At 42.8% G+C, this 14,199-nt stretch overlaps 1 protein-coding gene across 2 annotated transcripts in view; it reads right to left on the bottom strand.

Moving 5' to 3' along the window:
- The window catches only part of megf11 (multiple EGF-like-domains 11), a 130,894-nt gene extending 116,695 nt beyond the window's left edge, over window positions 1-14,199 (bottom strand). For both annotated transcript variants that reach the window (XM_082181861.1, XM_082181862.1), the window contains exon 1: window positions 13,984-14,199. The gene's annotated coding sequence lies outside the window, so the exon portion shown is untranslated. The remainder of the gene's footprint in view (window positions 1-13,983) is intronic.

Below are 14,199 nucleotides of genomic sequence, written 5' to 3'. Positions count from 1 at the left end.
TGGCATCAGAGAGACAAGCTCTATTGAGCCTCACTATAAGCTCACATCAGTGCTTGTTAATTAGCTTTGCTTAAAGATGCTCACAGCCGATCTTTATTTGATTCTATTCTTGTTCCCTCTGAACTCACGATTGTGTGACTTATTCATCATCTGTACAGAAAAAAAACTGCAATAAGATATGAAAGATTGTTTCACTCTGAACAAACTAGCTGTTGAAAACCTTAAACCTTCATCAAATTAAGTATTATCATTTCCTCTAATTGGCTGTACATGGAAGTACTTGGACCCTTCAGGCTGCTTGTTGAAAACAAATACGTAACTTACCGTTCAAAAGATTGTGGTCGATAAGACTTAAATTATAATTTTTTTAAATCTCACCAAGGCTGCAGTTATATGATCAAAAACACATAAAAAAAAGTAATATTGTGAATTATCATTTAAAATGTGATCTACTCCTGTGATGGCAAAGCTGAATTTTCAGCATCATTACTCCAGTCGTCAGTTCGCATGATCCCTCAGAGATTATTCTAATATGCTGATTTGGTGCTTAAGAAACATTTCTTATTGTCTTATTTTCTAATCTCTTCCATGTCTTGCCTGGTTACATTTATTTCATAAAGTATTTAATTTAGGAACTACTTTGCCACTCTATCCCCCAATTATATTAACATATAGTAGTCTCACGGCTATGGAAACTTGTTTCTGTCATGGAATAAAACAATTTAAAAGATAATTGCGACTTTTTTCACACAATTGAGGATATAATTGCGGCATATAAACTCGCAATTGCTTGAATAAAAGTCCGAATTCTGCGATAAAAAGTTGCAATTATCTTTAATATTGTTTATAGTTTATATCTCGCAATTCTGACTTTTTTTCTCACAATTGCGAGTTTGTATCTCACAATTCTGACTTCTTTTCTCAGAATTGTGAGATATATACTCACATTTTGCGAGTTATACAGTAAGTACAATTCTGAGGAAAAAAATTGTTTATATTGTACAATTCTGACTTTATAACTCCCCTAACAAAAAATAAATATACTTAAGTAATGTTCAAGTATAAGTATATAAAAGTATACGTTTAAGTGTACTATAAGTGTAACAGTAGTAAACTCGAGTCCAACACCCCCAAAGCTTCACAGTCGTTTTCTCTTCATGGGTTACGCTTCATTTCATTTGGTACCACTAAGCAGTTTTGATTTACACGCTGTTTAATGTTTGATGATCACGTTATTTTACATTTAAGTGAGCAATATTCTATCGCTTGTTTCAGCTTCTTCTTCTCTTGTGTTTTGATCCGGAGATTCTGTACTAGAAGATGTATCATAGCGCCCCCTACCGTATAACAGTGAAAACATGGATAACTGGAAAATTCAGTCAATGGTGAGGAAAGAGTAAAGTAGAATTAAAGTAAATTCCTATGTACACTTTCAGTGGACTAGCCTACACAAAAATTCAGATACACAGAATTAGAAACATCTGTTTTATATCAATATTCTAATCAATATTTTCAAACAATGTAAGTTTCATAAGACTGTATGAAAAAACTATGTAAAAATATTTAATAGGCTACTCGATCAAAAGAGTTAACACAACTACAAGCCAAGTTTACTTTGAAAACTTAATTATACTTTACAGTATTTCTCGATCAAAAGATTGAGTACAAATACAGGCCAAATATACTTGGACTTTTCTCTCAGTATAAGTCAAGTAGGCCTATACTTAAGTGTAATTTTAAGTATATTTCTGAGAAGTACATAAAGTATATTTTTGAGAAGTATATAAAATGTAGACTGAAAGTATACTTTCTTATTTTTAGTTTAAAAGAAGTATACTAATAATAGGGCACTTGAATAAACTTCTTTTTCGTAAGGGTTACAATTGCATGTTCGCATTCTGAGAAAAAAAGTCTGAATTATTAAGTCCAATTCTGAGGGAAAAAAGACTGACTTACAATATCTCACAATTCTGACTTTACTGTATACGCAATTGTGACTTTATATCACACAATTCAGACTTTATAACTCGCTATTGTGAGTTTATATCTCGCAATTCTGACTGCAAGTTTAGGCCTATATCATCCAATTCTGAGAAAAAAAAATCAGAAATGCGCGAAAAAAATCTGAATTGTGAGAGAAAAAGTCGCAATTACCTTTTTTATTTTTTATTTAGTGGCGGAAACAAGCTTCCATACACGGCTGACTTTAATGGCTTTCTTAATTTGACACTAATGTCTTTGCAAGTGCTCGAACAACTGTCTAAACAATCTTTCTCTTTGATGTGCTCTGTTGGACAAATGCAGCACAAAAGTATTGTTTGATTATTAATGAGTAGTCGGTCCAAACACAGCAACTATGAGCCGTTTTGTTCCCTAGAGACATATTCACCATGTTTCATGCAACCCCTTACATTATGACAAGGTAAAATTACAGCACCATCTCACACCATTTAAAAAAATCAGTTCAAGTCATTCATAAAGTAGCTTTGTTGGTCTTATTGTGCACAATTGACCTGTGGAGTGTGTGGACTCTTCAGTACATTCAGATGGCATTTCATAAAAGCCAACCAAGCACTGTATTCCTATACTCTTCTGTTATTAAATACATGTTTGGCTTGCTTCTTTCAAATTTCCTCCCAGCAGAAAAGTAAACACTAACCTCTGGTTTAACGGACAGAAAAACATCTGTGAGGTTGAGAACAAGTACTGACACAAAGATCTTAATGAAAGAACATGATTTGCCATACTGAGACAGGTGATGACATGCAACACTGTAGTCCACAGAGAAAATATATACAGATTGAGTACAGACAGGAGACAAGGACGTGGAAAGGAGAGGGACGATACATACTGTCAAGAAAACTGTGGCTGTCCTTGATCTGAAAATCTCTGTATATGCGATCAGAGGAAACGAGAAACATACATCAAGATTTTCAATTACAGAGCAGAAGCTGACCCAAGAAGGTTCAGCTAATGGCTTTATATTTTTCATTAACATTTCTTAATGCTCCCACTCTGACCTCAGGGTATTTGTTCAAAGTATAATGTTCAATACGTTTTGGCTAAAATAACATCTATCAGGCAGCTCATTAAGAAAACAGCTTGATTTGCAGAATAAAGGTCAGGCCTTACTATGCTATTGAAGGTTTCCTCTACTGAGCACTGTCATCAGTGCCATTGCACAGCATCCAGTGTAACTATATTATGCACTATAAAATACATTATAGTGTTAATGTGTACAGTGTGGGCTAAGGTTTGACCTATAAATTGTTGTTTACATCAATTCAGAATTTGAATATGAAATATAGAATACATGCATAATTAGGCGAACTCCAGTGAAGTAACGATGGGTCAAATTTGATATGTCCATCCAATTTAGAAAATGATCCATTCTCATTCTTATTGACTGCTGTTACATCCATCATTTTATGGTTTACAAAGATTTATGGTTTATATTTCTTACATTTTCATTTATTTTTAATGGTTGCGCACTGAACACAAATGGACCTAATTTTTTTTTCTTCAAAAATCACCCTAAGCAATATCGCACTATTTATTAAATGTTGGTATACCGTGCAGCCCAGCGTGATATTGAATAAAAATGCAATATTTGATATGCAATATGAATATGATAGTGCTTAAAGTGTGTAAAATATATTTAAAATGATATAACCTACATAGGCTACATGTTTTACATTCTTTTTGTCAAAAGAAAGCATCCCTACAACTTCTGAAAGTGAACAGCAGTGTTCTCTTACGAGAGGTACTCTCGTACTGCGTAAATCTTACGCTAGGGGAAAATCTCTTTTCCGCGAGATACTGAAGCCAAAAAATTATCCTTAATTTTGAAATAATGTAAAACGCGTTGCGGCAGCATGCAGACACAGGCGAGACGGCTTGTGCGCCTATTGGCTGCCCTGCGGCAACTGCAGCAGCCTATCGATAAGGCCCACTCGTGACGTCAGCTCCAATGGGGGCGCTTCGCGCCCAATACGTCACGTCCCGCCAGAATGGGCGTGGTCTAGGGCTATAAACACAGCTTCGAGAGGCTAGCTCACTGATTTTTCATCTCTTCAGCGAAGCTCTCGCATCGCTGGACCCGGAGAGAAGCCGCGCCGTCTGAAAAAGCCTTTCAGCGGGACGAGTCGACACTCTGAAGCCGCTGGCCGCGCCGCCTTCAGTCGCCTTCCTGCTGCGCTATCCGGCGTTATATCCTTTCTCTGCTACTGTGTTTTGTGTATGTGTGTGTGCTCGCCGCCGCGACACACACTCTCATTGCACTAAAAGAGCCGGGCGTCTTTTTCAAGACGCCCCTTTCCTGAGGATCACGCAGCTCTCGCGCTCGCGCTCGCTGACGGCGACCGCCCTCACTGCGAGCCAGTTACTGCCTGGTGACTCTGAGGACTCACCTGGCATCCTTCTCCGAGACTGCTCCTCCGCCCCCCCCAACCCGCAAAGCTCGCCGGTGCGCCCGCTTGCCTTGCCTGCTTGGGGGATGATACCTGCTCTCCCTCTGTTCGAGCCGCGCAAACCGCGCCGTTCACAGGGGATGTCAGGAGCGGACGGTCACGGGGCTAGCTTTCTCTCTCCCTCTGTTCGAGCCGCGCAAACTGCGCCGTTCACAAGGGAGGCTGGAAGCGGACGATCGGGGTTAGTTTTTCTTTACGTTACAAGAAAGCTACCCTGCCCTTGCGCCCCATTCACGCGTCACTCACCGGCGAAAAGACAACTCAGTTCCCTGATTAGGCGACTGGAAATATCAATATTGCAGCAAACGAGCCTGTTGTAACACGCACGCTTGCAAGCAAACGCCGAAGAAAACATGTTGACGCTCTTTTATATGCTCATGCATCTATACACCTTTGTGTTCCCCCCCTGTGGCTCAGTGGCGGAATCTTAGGTTTTTCACACGAGGGACCGGGGTTCGAATCCCGGTCTAACGGCAGATATATTATGCCGCCAATGCTTCGCTCTGTCAGTTCCCTGAAAGGCGACTGCAGATGTGCATTTTGCAGCCAACGAGCGCGCTGTACAACCCGCTCGCCTGCACCCAAACACCGTTTCTATGGTTCCCGTGCGTCACTGGCGAAAGGAGAAAAGGGTGTTTTTAGCCCCGCTGCGGCCGGGCCGACCACTCCTGACACATTTCTCATTCCCCTCTTAAGTTCAGGTGACTGGAAATGTCAATATTGCAGTGAGCGAGCCTGTTGTTTTGCACGCACGCCTGCAAACAAACGCCAGCATGTTGACGCTCTTTGATAATACTCGCGCTACTGAATATCTATGTGTCTTCCTCTGTGGTCCAGTGGTAGATCGTCAGATTATCACGCGAGAGACCCGCGATCGAATCCCGGGTCTACCGGCAAAACACACTTTTTGCCGTCAATTCTCGCTCTGGCAGTTCCCTGAAAAGGCGACTGCAGATGTGTATTTTGCAGCCAACGAGCGCGTGGTACAACCCGTTCGTCTGCACCCAAACTCTGTTTCTATGGTTTCCGCCTCTGAAGTTCAGACGACTGGAAATGTCAATATTGCAGTGAACAAGCCTGCTGTAATACACGCACGCCTGCAAACAAACGCCAGCATGTTGACGCTTTCTGTTTCTATGGCAACTTCTCGCTCGTTCAGTTCCAGTAAATGCGACTGTTCCAGTGTATTCTGCAGTAAACAAGTCGGCGAAATAGCCCGCTTGCCTGCACACAAACGCCGCTTTTACGGCTACCCAGATAAATCCCATAAGAGTGTATTTTCTGGTGTCCCGGCCACGGCCGATGGTGTTACGAATGTAGACGAAATTCCTACACAGAAACACAGCCCGTCACACAGGGCTCGCGCACATGAAATCGACCCAGGTCGATTGCGCATTAAACGTGGTAAATGTGCCCACTGCCCAGTGCCCACAAACACTACGTTCCGCATATCTCAAGGTTTCTGTAAAAACAAAACCAACGTGCATTCGCTCTGCTCAGATGAACAATGCTCTCAGTGTTGTAAATGTGCCCGCTATCCCGCGCCCACATTCACACATAGACATGACAGGTCCTACGGGACTCGCCCAGCCCTCCCCTCTCGGTTGACCACCGCAAAGGAGTCGAGCGCGGGCAATCTGCCCGCCGTTATCAGCGCGCCCCCTGCCTCGAAGCGCGACGCTTATGTTACAGCACACCGAAGCCCCTCTGTCGCTGAGCGACCAGAGCGCGCTCCGCATTCAGCCCCTAGCCATTCGTGCAGATGCATGGGCAAGGCTACCCGGGGGTTTTGAAGTGGGTGCTAGACATTATAGAAAGAGGCTATTCGCTACAGTTTCGCCGACGCCCTCGCCGCTATGTGACGCGCGTCGAAGCTACGGTAAAAACAGAAGTAGCACCACCTACTTCGAGCCGAAATTTTGAAACTGTTGAGCAAAGGGGCCATAGAGCCTTTATCTCAAGCTCAGAGTGAAGGAGGGCTATACAGCAGATACTTCCTGGTACTGAAAAAAGACGGGGGTCTCAGACCCATACTAGATCTAAGGCAACTGAACAGAGTGCTTGCGAAGCAACAGTTCGGAATGCTCACGACCAGAAAAACCCTCACGCACATTCGCCGAGGAGATTGGTTTGTGTCAATAGATCTGAAAGACGCATATTTTCAAATACAAATAGCGTCACGTCACAGGCGACGTTTGAGATTCGCCTTCGAGGGCCAGGCATATCAGTGCTCAGTCCTACCGTTCGGCTTGTCTCTAGCCGCTCGCACCCCTCAGACTACAGGGCATGCGAGTATTGAACTACTTGGACGATTGGCTGATTCTAGCTCAATCTCACTCGGTGCTCATAGAGCACAGGACCATTTTGCTCGATCACCTCGAGAATCTGGGTCAATTGGGCGAAGAGTTCTCTGTCTCCCAGACAGATAATATCTTTTCTGGGCACAGAACTGGACTCGCTGTCTATGATAGCGCGACTGTCACCAGAGCGCGTACTAGACATTCAGCGCGCAGCGAGCTCTTTCCGCTGCGGCGCATCTGTCCCGCTCAAGAAATTTCAGAGGATGCTAGGTCTCATGGCCTCAGCATCATCAGTACTTCAGTTGGGCTTGCTTCGCATGCGCCCGCTACAGTTCTGGCTGAAAGCGCGAGTACCGCGCCGAGCGTGGGCTTCCGGTCTGCTTCGTCTCAAGGTCAATCAGAAATGCATCGCAGCTCTGAAACCTGGGAAAGCAAACGACTTGTACCAATCAGGTGTTAGCCTGGGGACTTCCTCGAGTGTGAAGGTAGTGTCTACGGACGCCTCCACCTTGGGATGGGGAGCACTGCTCAAGGGCAGACCGTTCTTCGGCCAATGGTCAGAACGGGAGAAGCTTCTACACATAAACTGCCTCGAAATGTTGGCAGTAGACAACACACTGACGCGTTTTTGTCCCTAAATACGAGGACACCACGTCCTGGTCCGCTCGGACAACATGTCAGTGGTGTCCTACATAAATCGCCAGGGCGGCCTCAGGTCCCGAAACCTGCACAGGCTGACAGAACGCCTCCTGGTGTGGGCTCAGCGCAACCTGCTCTCGCCGAGAGCAGCGCATGTGCCAGGGCTCCTGAACGTAGGACCGGACAGACTGTCCAGAAACAATGTTCCGACAGGCGAATGGCCTCTACACCCACAGACAGTCCAGCTGCTGTGGAAGAAATTCGGCAGAGCGGAAGTAGACCTGTTCGCGTCTCAAGAAAACGCTCACTGTCTGGAATTTTTCTCCAAGAGCAGGGACGCGCTGGCTCACGTATGGCCCCGCCGCCCGCTCTATGCCTTTCCTCCCGTCTTTCTCCTGCCTCAGGTGATAGAACGGATCAGAGAAGGATGCTCAGTGCTACTCGTAGCGCCGTTCTGGAAAAACCAACCCTGGTTCCCAGTTCTGATGCAGCTAGCAAGCACTGCCCCATGGCCAGTGCCAGTGAGGAGGGACCTCCTCTCTCAGGCCAAGGGCTCGTTTTGGCATCCGCGCCCAGAGCTGTGGTCCCTTCATGTTTGGGCCATCAACGGGTACCCGCTGACCTCCCCAAGCGGAGTGTTAAACACGATCACGCAGGCTAGAGCTCCGTCTATGCGACGTCTCTATTCCTCGAAATGGTCAGTGTTCTCCAGCTGATGCACAGCTTGTGGCGTGTCGCCCCTAGACTGTGGGGTGACGGAGGTTCCCTCCTTCCTACAAGAGCTGTTGGACAAGGGCAGGACCCCTTCCACGCTCAAAGTGTATGTGGCGGCCATAGCAGCGTTCTCAAAAACAACGCTGGGTCAGTCAGTAGGAAGGAACGATTTAGTCATCGTCTTCCTTAGAGGAGCTAAGAGACTGAATCCTCCCAGGCCTCCCTCAGTCCCTGTATGGAACCTTTCTACAGTGCTGGAAGCCATGAAAGGTGACCCATTCGAGCCTTTACAGACGATTGATCTTAAACACCTGTCTTTCAAGACAGTGTTTCTTCTGGCTCTCGCTTCAGTGAAGCGCACAGGGGACTTACACGCGCTCTCAGTAAGCGCGACGTGTATGGAGTTTGGGCCTAATGACTCAAGAGTTATACTCAAACCTAAGCACGGTTATGTTCCAAAATCCCTCAACACACCGTTTAGGGCGCAGGTCATTCCCTGTCAGCCTTACCGGTCTCTGACGAGGAAGGAGACGCAAGCTTCCTTTGCCCAGTCAGAGCATTAAGAGCTTATGTGTCTCGCACGTCTGTTTTCAGACAGACAGAGCAGCTCTTTGTTTTCACTCTACGGACGTTCTAAGGGACTTGCCGTGTCGAAACAGAGCCTATCCAGTTGGATAGTTGATGCTATAGCGCTGGCTTATACCTCTAAGGGCTTACAGTGCCCATTTGGAGTCAGAGCACACTCCACGAGAGGCGTGGCCTCGTCGTGGGCTTGGTCTAGTGGGATTGCCTTGCAAGATATCTGTATGGCGGCAGGCTGGGCCTCCCCGTCTACATTTATAAGGTTTTATAACCTAGAGGTTCCCGCCTTGCAGGCTAAGCTGCTTTCGGTCTAAAATCGGTACTGTCTGCCCTGATGTGTTCGGGCCAGAATACTGAAACTGCTTGAGCAAATGCTCGCTGTTGGATCGCGCAGCTCTATGGGCAGTGTGTAAGACCCACTATATTCGTCAGTCCAGGCCGGGGGTCGCCCTGACTGTACGACACATCATCAGTATAACTGCTCCTTATAAGATGTTATATTATTACAGGAATGATGCTATTCTAGCCACTCTTTCCTGGGCTCTCTGTGAGTCCATTATGATCATGTACTATATGAGCCCGGGCACTTGCCCTTGGGACTTTGGTGCTGGATCTTAGCATGCACGGCGTTTTACACTGTTTCCCCTAGCGTAAGATTTACGCAGTACGAGAGTACCTCTCGTAAGAGAACGTACTCGGTTACTAACGTAACCTCGGTTCTCTCTAGAGAGGAAACGAGTACTGCGTATCTTGCCGTGCCTGCACACGCTCTGGTTCGCTTCGGCGATGAAAAACCAGTGAGCTAGCCTCTCGAAGCTGTGTTTATAGCCCTAGACCACGCCCATTCTGGCGGGACGTGACGTATTGGGCGCGAAGCGCCCCCATTGGAGCTGACGTCACGAGTGGGCCTTATCGATAGGCTGCTGCAGTTGCCGCAGGGCAGCCAATAGGCGCACAAGCCGTCTCGCCTGTGTCTGCATGCTGCCGCAACGCGTTTTACATTATTTCAAAATTAAGGATAATTTTTTGGCTTCAGTATCTCGCGGAAAAGAGATTTTCCCCTAGCGTAAGATTTACGCAGTACTCGTTTCCTCTCTAGAGAGAACCGAGGTTACGTTAGTAACCGAGTACGTTTTAAAGTAGCAACAAGTAGGTGTCATTTTGACGTCAGTGTAAACCAGGGGGTTTAGGGTTTCAGGTATGTCTACATTAGGTTTATTTAACAACAGAATCTGAATAATCAAATGCAAAAAAATAAAAACACTGCTTAGTCTTCACTGTATTAATTAAATATATAGCCTACTGATTCTTATTAAAGCTACAAAAGTTATTTAGTCCAGAGAAGTCTTTTGTTCATGACCCCAGTTATTGCAAGCCGTTGGGATATGCATATTACGATATGTAGGCTAGGCTACATTTGCGATATTTCGATAATTTCAGTATACTGCGCAGCCTCGACTAAACTGTCTGTGTGTGCGTGTCATTCACTGAAACGTAAATTTAGCTTCAGCAAATGACCCAACTTTTTCCACTCTGCGACCCACAGTTTGAAAACCCTGCCTATAGCATACATAGTTTGTTACTTCAGTGGTTAATGCTGTTTTAGCAAAGGTAAAACATTTTCTTGGGGGAAAGTCCTTTGTAGCTAGGTCAATCGTTCTTGTAAAGTGAGCCCATGGCAACGATAGGGCAGAAAGGGATAAATCTGAAGAGCAGCAAAACACTAAAAACTATTTTATATAGCCTATTATATGAAGTCATGTACAATAAAATACAGGGCATTAAAGAATCAATCAGAACTTTTCCACAATCTATAGCATTCCACTTCATACACAATATACACCTATTATAATCCAACAGCTCTCATCATCTCTTCCATTCTCTATATCTCTGTTTGTCAGTAATAAAGATTAAGATACAAAAATGACATGAAAATGAGCAAACTTACACTAATGGAGACAAAGCAAAGACTCAGATGAGGGTCACAATAAAACAAGGTCATTTCATCTAGTTTCCATAGCAATTTGCTAAACACTAAAGATTACCTTCACACACACAAATCATTTTGGTAAAACATCCCTCATCACTCAAAATGGCTTTGCCATGAATTTCCTAGCTTATATTAACATCTAAATCCTCTAACAAGATCCATGCAAAGGCCGAAACTGACATAAAATACGAAAATAAGCCAACAGTTTGTGATACTAATGTCACATTTATATTGTTGCAATCAAATTTAACCTGGTTAAATAAAAATAAAATCTTTTTAAATCTGAATACTAAAACAAAAGGATGCAGCTCATTTTCTGCATTGATACGAGTCCGTGTATAGCCACAGAATACTAATGAAATCTTAATTTGAAAACTACTGCCTCAATTCACCATCTCCAACATCTAACCAATTAAAACGAATCTCATCGGTTATTTGAAAATCTTCAGGCCTAACTCTTTCAGAAATGTAAAAGCATGTCATAAATTTAAATTTGATTCAAAACTTAAAATGCCAGGCAAAGCAGAAAGTTGAAGTGCTTCGTCCTTGGGAATTCAAACAACTATTAGCAATGCGCAACCAGAGTCCCTTCATTAATCAGCACTAATTAAGACTATTGATTGAAGAAAACATCAGGATTTCCAGCTGAATAGGTTTACTAGACTGGAAACTGGAAACTCTACAGGAGATGGCATAACATTGAAAAGAGAAAAAAGATTTCTTTGCCCTTGGCTCAAGCTTCACTTTGCAAAACAGCTCAGAAAATTAAACCAAAAATGCCCCTGCTTCCCTGTCATTAAGTGCTGTCAGGACGAATCAGGGCTCACAGGCCAGTGGTGCTACACAAAGCAGCGCTCAGTTTCTCATTGTTGAGCTTCCTGTCTTGCTTACCACATGCATGCTCAGTCACACAGAAGGTTAGGCTTGACAACAATGTCCCAGGACTCAAAACACAATACATCAAGGTCAAATTGAACTGGAGATAAGTGGTGCAAGCAGTCAACATCATCAAACAGTCTCATTATTTTCATATTTGCACTAAATCACAAATCTCGCAAATCGATTGCATCATTTATTTGGATATTGTTGCTGTAATATTGTATTATTAATGATTCACTGGTCCATTCTTATTCGGTGAAACCAAATTTTAATCTCAAAGAGTTTTGCAACTTTTCACCTTGTAAACATACTAAGCAAACAGTGCAGAAAATAACTTGACTCGAGACTGAGCTGCATTCTAATTTTAGGTGCAATTTTTTTTATACAAAATGGCAAAAATGGGGGGGGGGGGAACTAAACACAACAATGCCGTTTTTAGTTTCTCTTGTAGAAATAATTGGCCAGAATAAATAGCAGCGAACTAATGAATATCTTCTCGACAACACTGCTGTTTAATTAGGCTAAAAGCTCAAGACTGAAAACAAAAGCTGCATTACTGTATTGGCAAAGTACATTTATGACTTTTTGACAGATGGCTGTAATGCAGTCTAGGCAAGCAGACTAACCAACATGCAGGCAAACATAGCCTTAGATTTGCCAGACTGAGGAACAAATCTTGAAAATCTGAGTCAGACAAATCTATGAAAATATTTGCTGTGCATGCAACAAAATCCATAATGTTTCTCCACATTCTGAACTTAATGCAGGTCACGCACACTTTGAACACAAGAGCAAAAATCTAACCTCTGACTTTTGCGTCAGTATCGGAATACGCAGCTTATCTTACACCATAAAGGGTGTCGGTCAGTCATATGACATTAGTTTGGATTGAGAAAAGTCAATAGTGCTGATGTTACGAGACATTTAGCTTGGTTTTTAACAGCCAGAGAGAAAGCAACTGCCAAACAACCTGGAAAGCTCAGTCAGACATGGAAAATCTTTATTGTCCACACATTTAAAAAATGATACACAGTCAATCAGATTATGATGTCCAACAAAATAGCACACAGCGACGTAAATGTGAACATTGAACACTGAAGAGCCAACCAATTATAGTTTAGCCTATATAGAGCTGTTCTTGTCTGTATAAAGGAATATTGCTACTGGAAAAAAATGACTCTGCTAGCCTATATAATCTAAACTTGCAATATTTCGATAATTAAAGGACTGCATCTGTTTGGTTATGAACAGGGGCTCTAAACATCTCAATAAGGCTGTCAAATTGCTCAACAGAGCCATCTAGCGGCCTAAAAAAAACTTTCCACCAAAAGTAATGAATGGAAAGAAGACGATCCCGAGCGACCGGCGCGTCGTCTCGTCTCAAATGCTTTATGCCTTTGATTGAAAACAACAGTAATTCGCATATATTATAAATGCTTGACGTATTAGCCTATTCAGTCTTCATTAGCATACATAAACTCGTCTTATGAATACCAGTAAGTGTTTTACAATGAAATCGTTATTGCAACCCTTGTAAATTACTGTGGTAGGCTAAGATTGGTTTCACAGACATCAAGATATTACGAGTGGTTTGACAGCGTAATATTACATAGCATTGTATTTATTGCAGTTTGCAAAAGATTCCGTTAACAACACTGTATAAAATATGGATAGATTAATTCAGCATATTTTATTTTATTGACATACGACAACGCATTCAGTTTTATTTATAACCATTCCCAAGCTAAAATAATTAAACCCAGAAAACGCTGAATTGAATGAAGACACTGGCTGAGGAACTGTACAGTGCACGATACGTCAACTTTGGCAATAGGAGAAAATCTATCACGCTTATAAATAAATATAGACTGCAGTAATGTAAGGTTGAGCAAAACTGACAGCTCACACAATCGATGTCGTTCCCCAAAATTAGCTAAAATTATATGTGATAAAGCATAGGCTACTGATCAATTAAAAAATAACTTAATTTTCTGCTATAAAACATTTTATTTCATTTCATTAGCGAGCTTACAGAATAAAAACAAATGCCGTATGGTATTAGAGAGTAGCCTATGAGATCATTACTAAAACCATATGTGCTATAGCTTACCTTCAATGACCAGTTTAATCAACTCAAATTATGCTTGAATCATAATGTTCAAAGGATATTTTTATAAACTCGTCTAAAGCTAAAATGTTTAAGACATGCGAGAAACTATTTCAATTGATATTCAGCAATACATTTATAAACGCTGTTAAATTCTGAACCGCTTGTATATGATTCAGAAACACATTGCGTAGGCTTTATCAATATTACGAATATGATTATTTTATTGCAGATTAAACCTAGGCTACTAACAGTTACAGGCTAAAGCGGCTTTAAAAGCGAAATAGAAAATATGTAGCCTACCTTCTCCTGGTCCGTTTTACTTTCCCTGATGTGAATTCGCTTCTTGCTGTTCGTCCATAGTCTTCGTCTTCGTAATCAAACTCTCCACTTTCTCGTAGTAGTTTATAGCAGACTATATGAAGAAGAGTCCTGGGCTGTATTTTATTACATTCGACGAAATGTTCGCGTTACTTGACCAGTGTTGTCAGAGCGTTGCGCTGCGGTTCATCCTCTGTA

This window comes from Leuciscus leuciscus, assembly GCF_965113295.1.
Source record: "Leuciscus leuciscus genome assembly, chromosome: 10".
In the NCBI taxonomy this organism is placed as follows: domain Eukaryota; kingdom Metazoa; phylum Chordata; class Actinopteri; order Cypriniformes; family Leuciscidae; genus Leuciscus; species Leuciscus leuciscus.
Note: the sequence above shows the minus strand (reverse complement) of the source record. Positions and strands in the feature narration are given on the sequence as shown.